The 9940-nt window shown below is 48.0% G+C and overlaps 1 pseudogene; it reads right to left on the bottom strand.

Annotated features, from left to right (window-relative positions):
• Window positions 1-4942: 4942 nt before the first annotated feature.
• LOC146443277 (uncharacterized) lies at window positions 4943-9669 on the bottom strand (annotated as a pseudogene).
• Window positions 9670-9940: the final 271 nt, after the last annotated feature.

Below are 9940 nucleotides of genomic sequence, written 5' to 3'. Positions count from 1 at the left end.
TACATGAACCTCTTCATTAACCAAGGCTCTCTTAACCAGATTTGCACACAACCAGGTGCAACCAGGGCAATGTCAGAACTTCAGGTCTTGACTGCAAAGGCTGCTAATTGTAGTAGTTATGCATATGCATATAGATATCACACACATCCATATAAGGCTTTCTGTGCATACCACACGGACACTGTTTCCAGAGCCTACTGGGTTTTTTATCTCATGCCTTTGTGCAGCAATTTATACCTGTAAAAAAGCATATGCAAAATGTTTGTTAAACTAAACAAAAGAAAAATTCTGACTGGGTAGCATTTTTCACAGGGGTAAACAAATGTATCGAGTAGGGGTTGGTTAGGAAATACCAAAACCTACTTTCTCTGGGTGGATCAAATATTTTCTAACATCAAAGGGGAAAAAAAATGAAGGGAATTGTATGATTAACCTTAGGTTATTTTACCCTTAAACATTTTCTTTTCTGGATTGCTGGAAAATGGACACTGAGAAATCCATCAAGCAAAGAACAACCCCAAATGTATACAAATTGATCTGCCATGTGAGTTTGGTGCAAAGGACATGAAAACCAGGATGTGCACAGTGACATTTCACAAATCTAATAATAACACCTTAGATTTATCTGGGACTTTTTATACAGGAAAGTAGATCGCAGGGTGATTTAGGGACTGTAAAAATATAAATACATATATTTGGGTAATTTCAGTCACTAGCAGAAGATGATGCAGTGCCCTATCCAAACCAGAAACATCAAACGGAGAGTGAAAAAGACTTATAGATGCTTTGTTTATATGTTTGCCATGAGGCTAAACCCATTCAGGTAGTATCCTACTTCTTGTGCTTTTTGCTTTTCCATTATTGATATAAATTTCTTATAAAGGATGGTGGTAGCACCAGTGCTAGGGCAGGCTGAATCTCAGTGTTTGCCCAGTACAGCTGATTAATTGCTGCTTAATGAGGAATAATCCTTTTCCTTTCTTCCCCCTCCCCACTCCTCAGAAGAGAGTTGAGATATGAGACATCCCCAAGCAGGATGTAAGAAGGTTGATCAGACATGTGGGCATGTAGACAATCAAAATTGTCTGCACACAGAAAGTGCAATTTTCAAAATTTTACAAAGGATTTTATGTTCTTTTTTAGTTGTTTGGGTTGCTCTCAGGTTATCTCCATGACCACAGGGCAACAACCTTCCTTCCTCAACACTGATAATCAATCATCTGACTGTTTATCTGCCCATCAGCCCCTCATAAAAATGTCAGAACACATTGGCTGGTTGCAAACAAATGAATAAAAGAGGTAGAAACCTCAAAGATAATTAAGTTCCCAGGGATTTGTGAACATCAGTGGCTAGAGACTCAAATGAGTTTTCCAGCAGCGAGAGATGAAGCGGGAGCTGGGCTGGGGCGGGCCGTGCTCGGCAGCCCCGCGGCCCCGGCGGCGCAGGCAGCGCGCAGCGCGGGCAGCACGCGGCGCTCGGGACCTGCAGCAGCGCCCGCCGCTCGCCACCGAGCTGACATGTCTCATCGGACGGGAAACAGGACTGGGAGACGAGGTTATAGCAATGACTGAGTCAGAGACGAAACCGCAGGAAACCTGGCTTCATTAGTTCTGTTGATCGTGGAACAAGGTGTTTTTAATAACAGCTGAAACTCGGCTCTTTTCTACAGGCCGTGAAGGTCTCAGCAGTAGGAACGATACTGTTTATGGCTGCATCTTGGACAAAACTCAGAATTGATGGCACTGAGAAGAGAAGCAGGCAGGGAAGAGGCACAGGTGTTACATTCAGTGTAAAAGAAAATAATGTGCAGAGAAAAAAAAATCAGGAGGATACACATAACAACGAATGGGTGATAACAAGGTGAAGAGAGGAAGAGGGAATGAAGAGGGAGGAAATAAAGAGGAAGCTGAAATGTGGACTAGAGTTCTATTCACACACAGTCCCGTCATCTGTGTCCCGATGCCAGAGAGGGAGGGAACAAAGCTTTCTGCCCTCAGCCACACCCTGTGCGTGAGCATGACTGCAGTGAAGATCCCCAGGAGTCTGGGAAGCTCTTAATCATTCAGTCCTTTACTTGTTGCCCTTTTCTAAGCATCTCTGCATTTAGGATTTGATTTGACCTCTTTTCTTCTTTTTCTTTTTTGGCGGATGATGATAAGGGAGGGAAATAATCCTTTGGCCACAAATAACAGGTTTTGATGTGCATCTGTTTGCCTGGGTTCACTGGGGAATATCTCCCTGTATCTCTTCTCCATGGGTCAGAAGGACAGTGTGATGGTTCCAAGGCAAGAAAGAGCAAGAGACCACCTTGTGAACACTTTTCACCTGTGCAAGTGGGCCAAGTGCCAAATTCAGCACAGCATTCAGTAACCAAAATGCTGTTGCACACATTTGTCTCCCAGCTGGCAGAAGCACGGGCCAATATGCCATGCTGCTGCTTTAGCACAGCCACATGTGCCTGGCAGAACAGCAACTTATGGAGGCTTGGCAGAGAAGATGGCTGTCCTGGGGTGGGATGCTGTGTGGCCACCTCAAGCTCCAGTTCAGCATCATAATCCCTGTCACACTCAGGGGTTGTTACAGCAAGGGATTGTTACGGACTGGGTGGGGATTCAGCACAGTTTCAATTCACCAGCTCTATTTTTGAATTAAATAAACTGTCACCATTGCTCTGGCTTTGTATATGTCTGCAAGCAGACTTCTTAAAAAAAAAAAAAGTTGTCATGAGGCCAGAGCAACAGGAGCTAAACAGGAGCTGGAGGAAACTGTTCCAGCCAGAGCAAACTGTGTTGTGAGTTGGGAGGGGGCCAAGGCTTAGATTTAACCTGGGTAGAGCCACCTTGAGTCAGCAGAAGTATGGCAAGTACAGTCCTGGTCGGTGGTCATCAGATGGAGCAGATGTGGGCTCCTCCCCAGAGCAGGGAGGGCAGATCATTAGGTTCCGAGCAGGCAGGATAGGATGATGAGTGACAGAGACCCCAGCAAAAGGCCCTGGGGCAGAATGTGATGGAAGGCAGGGATTCACAGCCCAGGGCACAAAGAAGGCTGCCAGGCTGGTAATTCCAGGGCATTCTGCCAAAACTTTGGGTACAACCTGGCCAGAAGCCCAGATGTTGAGAAAGCAGCCTGGAAAGTCAGGTGTTACCAAGCCCATTAGCAGCCTGTGAGTTTCTCCTTACTGGATTCCTCACAAGGATTGCAGGAAGCAACTAACCAAACTTTCCTAGGGAAGTCCCATGTCTCTCTTCAGATTCCCCTTCTCTATTCCAGTAAGTGAAGGGGTACAGAGGGGAATCCAGATCTTCTGAAACACTATAATTATTCCAGAGCTGTTCTTTCTCATCTTACAGTGACTCAGCCCAGTCAGGTGAAGAGCAGGAATGAAGCCAATAAACAAGGAAAAGGGCCTTCTGGTTAGCACAAAAACTGGGCCAGACTGGCAAAACCCAGCCAACACAATCTGCCTCCCCTGTGCGATCCCAAAGGGAAAACCCCACATAACCCTATATTATGTTTGAATGGTCCCAACCCACTGCTAAGTCTGCGGTCGCAGTTTACACAGCCAGGGTTTGAAAGCAGGTTTTAAAATCTCCTCCAAAACCATAATTTTATTCTTGCCCAGGTTTTTGGAGTTGATTTTTATTTGTTTGGTATTTGTTGCTGTTTTGAGATGCAAAAGCAACTTTTCAGCAATTCCCAGTTTGCGAAGCATGGTGCTTGGACCAGCTTTCTCCAGTTGTTTCAGTAGGGAGCACAATGCCCACAGCATTTAATGAAGCTGCACTCAAAGTGCCCAGAGAAGTAAATTAATTGCTCCTTGAAACATTGCTGCTCCACATTCCACTGATGGAAAGTTACATAGTCTAAACAACCTGACCAAATCTTGCCTGAGCTGTTCTTCTCAGAAGACCCTCTTTTCAATAGATTATACCTACATTAGCTATAGTTGAAACAAGTATAACATCTGAATGTGGAGATGATGATGCTAAAGCAAGGCGATGCTGTGCTCACAACAGGTGGGAAGTGGGCTCTGCAGTAACTCCGTTGATCTGTTTTGGGGAGAAGGCACGAAAAATTTGCACACAGGCTTTTTAGCAGAGTGCTCGAGGCAGAGAAATAAGCGGCAGAAATTGCAATTACAGTGAATTTACCTAACAGGGATAAACCCCAGAGTACTTCAAGTTCAGTAAAAGTGATGCCAGTGACATATTCTGGGCCCCTCAACGACAAGGGTGTGCAAGAAGAGAGGCAATATTTGAGCGCTCAGAGACTCTACTGAGGGGATGAGAGGCGGGAATTACACTGTTCCTACATGTTCAGGAGCGTCCCCAAAACACCAGCGGGCTACGACAGGTACCCCAAGGCCGTTGGGTACAGACCAGCAAGCAGACCCTTTCCCAGCGGTGCCGCCGCCCGGCTGAAGAGCACCGCGGAGGCCAAGCGCCGACCCTGGCCGCGGGCAGAGCCTGCCCAGACCAGCTCCCGGCAGTCCAGCCGCTCCCCGCTCCTCACCCCAAGGGCCCACAGGCGGCTGGGGCTCGGCGCCCCCAGGGCTGGAGATGCCGCCCCCGGCCCGCCCCAGTCTCCCAGCGGGGCTCGGAGCGCCCCCGGTTCTCTGGGAGCTCTCGGCCCCGCGGGCGGCCCCGCTTCGCCAAGCCGGCTCTGCCTGGCTGGCGGGCAAAACAAAGCGGAGACAGGGAAAGGAAAAACGGGGAGAAAGTGCGGCTCCTGCCGCCTCCCAGCCCTCTGCCTGGATCTCCCTGCATGAGACAGCGCTGCAAGCGGATCCTGACCGGGGGCAGGGGGTGGAGAGAGGAGGAGGAGGAGGACGGACAGAGGGAGGGAGGGGGAAAGGGAAGGAGGGAGGGAGGGAAGGAGGGACGAACGGGAGCCTCTCTCCTTCCCTGGGCTGTTTTTTCAGTTTCCTGTCTCGCATTGTGCTCACAGCGGATATGTGCTGCGCCTACAGGTGTGTCCCCTCCTCGCAGCTTTTCCCCGGCTCCCAAGCGTAGGCTCTGGCTGTCGGGGGGGCGGCGGCGGATCGTGACCGCCATGTGATGATTATTTCTCTTGGGGCTGTTTCTCTCTCCTCTCGCTCTCTGCCTCCCCCTCCCTCGCTCCCCGCCGCTCTCGTCCTTCCTCTCGGAGGTGGCCGCAGCCGCTGCCGCCTTCGCGCTGACTCCGGCTGCGGTGGCGGCGGCGGGGCCCGCCGGGAGCATGGGCGGCCGCCGGGGGCTGCCGTAGCGCCTCTGTCCAGCCCACCGCCACCAGCCCCGGGCCGCCGGGGCCGCCGCTCCCGCTCGGGCAACTCGGACGGTCCGTGCCCGCGGGCTCCGTGCCGCCGGCGCCTGCACCTGTTGAAGGTAACGCAGCCCCAGCCCTGCCGCCGCGCCGCGGGATGGGGCGCGGAGGGGAGGGGGCAAGGCGGATTCCGCGGAGACTTCTCTGTCTCCCCCAGCTCGGGAGCTGCTGAGTCGCGGGTAGAGCAGCTCCTCGGCTGCCGGGCCGGGGCCGGGGGTAGGCGGCGGGGCCGGGGCGGAGGGGCTTTCTACTGCGCTGCCCGCGACCAGATGGTTTTGGTTAAGGGGCTCCCGGGCGGCGGCTCCGGACTCGGAGCGCCTTTTCCAGCCGCCGTGCAGGGCGGGGAGGTGGGGGAGGCGCGGGGAGTCGGCTCCTCCTGACGGGCAGCTGGGGAGCGCCGGTGCCCGGCGAGCTCCCTCCGCCCGGCTCGATGGAGGCTGGCTGCTCTTCCTGGGAGTTTCGCAACCCCGCGGCGCGGCCGGGGTCAGCAGCCCCGGTGTCGCGGCTGGCCCTGGCCCGGCGCCGACCCCGCGCTCCGCCTGCGCACCGCCGACTCGGGAGCTCGTTTGGGATTTTCCTGCAAACGCGTTTTGTCTCTTTGCAGACGCAGCTTTAAACTTTCTTTCCAAACTGTTAATTAGATACACTGTACTTTGCTCATGTTCCGTGCAGGCGAATGGGAGTGCGAGGCTGGAAAGGCTTGTGACTCAAGGCATAGTTATTCGGGAGGTGCAGAAGATCTTTGCGTGCCGCGTTCAGATGGGCTGTACCTGTAATTTGTGACTTTGCCTACTCCGAGACTTCGTGTTCTTGGTGACACTGGGAGGCAGAAAAGATCTGTAACAATTGGGTCCTTTAGGGATTAATCAGACATTCGGTTGAATATACAAAGAAGGAAGTGTAAATTTATCACCTCTCTGAAATTTGATGGAAAACAGCATTTCTGTTGTCCATGAGTTACAACACTACGGTCCTGTCCCTGTCGCTGAGCTCATCATCGAATGATAACTTGCTTGTCAGGGCACTTGTAACTAAGGCTGTTATCTTGAATGTGATGATTACCTTATTGAACACCAGAGGGAACTCTGAATAGGTAATTCATTCGAGGGCGATATAAGCTTATTTTACTATTTATGTTCTCATTACAATGGAATTTAGGAGGAAGCAAAGGTTGGTAAGTAATAGGCCGCTGGTATGTACCTAGGATTGACTTCAGTTTTCTTTACAGTTCTTTTCAGATGTCAACCCTGAATTTGGGCTGCAAAATCTTCCCTTCCCCCCCGCCCCCCCCCCGCCCCAAAGCTTGAAATATGCAACTGGTCTTGCAGGAGTAGGATTGTTCACCATGCTGTAGGCAAATCATTTGGGAGAACTGTTCACTGTTTGCTGGGGAGTGAGATTATACATGCATGGTGGGCTGATGCTCAATGCCCCGCCTGCCTCTGGGTTGTGAGACAGATCCAGCACTCTTGGGTACGGGGGCTGCTGCCTGTGATTGGTATACCAGAATAGAGCATTCTTCCAGCCAAAACAAAAGGGAGGAAGTCTACTTCCAAGCCTAGCATGGCTTGTCCTCCTTACCTAGAACACTGGTAGATCTAATTCCTAGTCCAATTGCCTGTGAAGTAGAAAATAGTCTTTCTTAAAATAAATGGCTTAAACAAATACAGAAAGTAAATGGTGTCAGTGTTTGGGAAAGGAGTTTGAATGGTGGCTTCTGGTACCAAAAACTGTTTAAATCATCTGAGATGATTGTAAGAAGCTAGGGTCAACCCATCAAAATGTGATACTGTACTTTGTAGTAACATGAACCCCCAAAATGTGCAACTGAAGCTTTGCTTGCTTGTGATAGTCTGCTAGAACAGTGTTGATAACCAGGCTTCTTTCATACTCCTGGACTGTCAATGACATGGGAAGGAAAGCACAGTAAATACACTTGTGACTCTGACTTATGCTCCAGAAGCTGACGCATTCAGCTGTTCATCCTGTCTCTTTGCCAGAGGTTACTCTTCCATTCACTGTTGTTTTCTATTGAACTTTGAATCTGCCAGAGTTTACAGACAGGCATATGAATGTAAACTGTATTTTATGGCTGTTCATGTTAATGTGTGATGTTGTGAAGTCTGATAACATGAATCTCCTGTATATCTCTCATGACAGAGGGATAAGGCAAACAGCTGGGGTCAGCTGAATTGAGCTGCAGCTGGGAGCCATGGCCCATAAGCACCTACATTATTCTGAAATGGCAAATGTGAGTCCAGTGAGCAACCTCGTACCAGGACTTGTTGGGCAAGGGTAGCAGGGAGGCAGCTCTGCACAAGGAGAGGCTGTGTGACCTTTGTAGGTTGGTCACAGCACTCAGGATTCTGGGTTTCAGGAGGATGGAGTAGATCGTGCACCTGAACAGCCCTCTCTTCCTCTCCTCCTTCATCCATTCTAGGAATTAGAAAGTGATCCAAGTTTTTTCTTCTGTTATCTGTCTTGCTTTGTCCATCTGGCTTGAACACTTTTTATGTAAAATATCCTCACTAAGGGCACAGCCTTTATTCCGCCTGAATTTTCTACAGATGATGTTGGAAGTTGATAAAGGCTTTGTATAGGTTTACAAAACTGGGAGCTGTTTGCCTTGCATGAAGAAGCTCCCTAAGGACAAATTACATTTTGAAGGGAGACCTCTTCATGAATGCCTATTAAGAACAAAAAAAGTCCCACTTACTTGTTGCTAGCGTATTTGGATTCTGGCTCAGTTTTGAGAAAATGGTTCGCACATTTATTTATTTATTTTTATGAGATGTAATACTAAGTGTTTGTATTTCTGTAATGGCTGTAATCTGGAAATTTTCATATACTTTTAAATTATTTATTGTATGAAGCACTGAATGAAGATATTTGTTACACTAGTGTCGCATTCAGAATATTGAATTACAATTGTAAAATTAAGGTAACGAGCTTAAATTGGGGTTTGCAACTTTAAGCTCTTGCCAGCAAGCAGTTAATGGCAACATTAACTGCTAGAAAAGTAATTGCTACCGTTCTTTTACTGTCATTTTGTTCTCACTCTCCTCCAGTCAGCCTGTTCTGCTGAGATATCATGAATATTCACCGAAATAGCTTGGCATTGTCACTTATGCAATTTCTCATCAGATCCAATGTGTTGATGAGCTAATGTGCACTTGATTAAATATACTTGATTTATGCAAACAAAAACTCTAGGTCCTTCTTGAAGTAAAGTTAGCACCTGCACAGCTGTTAGTGAGATGAGAGTCTAAATAATTAAGACGAAATTAAGTAAACAAACAACCTCAATGTGGTGTTCCTCCTACTTCTTCACCTTTGTCTTTTTGTTCATCTCAGTAGTGGATATTTATTTTGGCTTTTCTTGCAGGTTTTCTTACGCACCATAGAAAATTGTAAAGCTCAGCTTATTGTGGAGGGTCTATTTAAATGCCTAATATTAGGACTCACATCCACCCTCCCACCCCCCCACTCAACAAAAAAAAGAGTATTATGAACTGTAATAAGGCCAGGGGTAACTAGGATTAGTGGAATATTACTTCAAGAGTTTTAAGTATGAGTCTAAGTTGGATTTGACATTGGTCAGTTAATCCTTGTTTAAAATAAAATAAAATCACAGCCTGAGTAAGTAATTGAGGGGGTGTCTGTTGCAATAAAAAACAGTATTTGGATAGTAAGTGGTTTAGCTGCTTATTCTTTAATTGGTCAAACACATGTAGGAATAAGGAGTTGAAAACAGACATTTTATTTAACCATCAGTGGCTTAATGATACAAAAAGCACTCTAACTGTCTACAAAACTGCTCAAATGTGGCTACAAAAAGAGGCCATGGAGTTCTTGCCCCTGGAGGCAGCAGAGGATGGATGGAGGAGGGAGAGGACACATGTTTGCCCAGGCCCTGGAGCAACCAGACAGACTGGAAAACTGTTTGGGGGATCTTGTGGAGCTGGGGCTTACTTTCTTTAGGCAGATAGTAATTTAGTTATCTGTTAAAATCAGGTACTAGTGGTTTGTGTCTCTGCAATTGAATCTCTGGAAATACATAACTTTTGGATCTCTCTGAGTTTCCATCTCAGGTGATTGAGGGAAGACTTACATGTCATAATGTCTAAAAGTGTCTGTGCTTAATAAATGTTACTAATGATTATTAAAAAAATCTTGAAATCAACGTGATGGTCAGCCCCTGCTCAACTGCTCAGCCTGACACCACCATAACACGGGACAGAGCTTGCCCCCAGGAATGTGTCAGCAGAGCTGTGGTCACCAGCCACGTGCTTGTTGGGACGCTTGGTTTCTCTTTGGAATTCAGCTTCTGGGAGCTGGCGCCAGCACGGATTGATGATTAGCACCATGCCGAGTTCCCCAGGCTCGGCAGCCTCAGCACTCATCAGAGGACAGAGTCCACCTGGCGCCTTCTGAAACACTTCTGACCTTGCTCTACCTTTGTTGTTAGCTTCCACATTTCTGCATTTTTAGCTTCACTTTCGATGTGCCCCTGGTCAAAAAGCTTTGTGATCCTGAAAACAAGTGAATTTAGTAGTTGTGATTTATTCAATCAAAGTGTGTCTTCAAGAAGGTAGCTACCTAATTAAAACCTTATTCCTAGGGTTTCACTTGTTTTCT

The sequence above is a fragment of the Lichenostomus cassidix genome, chromosome 1Aa (assembly GCF_008360975.1).
Source record: "Lichenostomus cassidix isolate B80296 chromosome 1Aa, HeHo_3.0, whole genome shotgun sequence".
Lineage (NCBI taxonomy): Eukaryota > Metazoa > Chordata > Aves > Passeriformes > Meliphagidae > Lichenostomus > Lichenostomus cassidix.
Note: the sequence above shows the minus strand (reverse complement) of the source record. Positions and strands in the feature narration are given on the sequence as shown.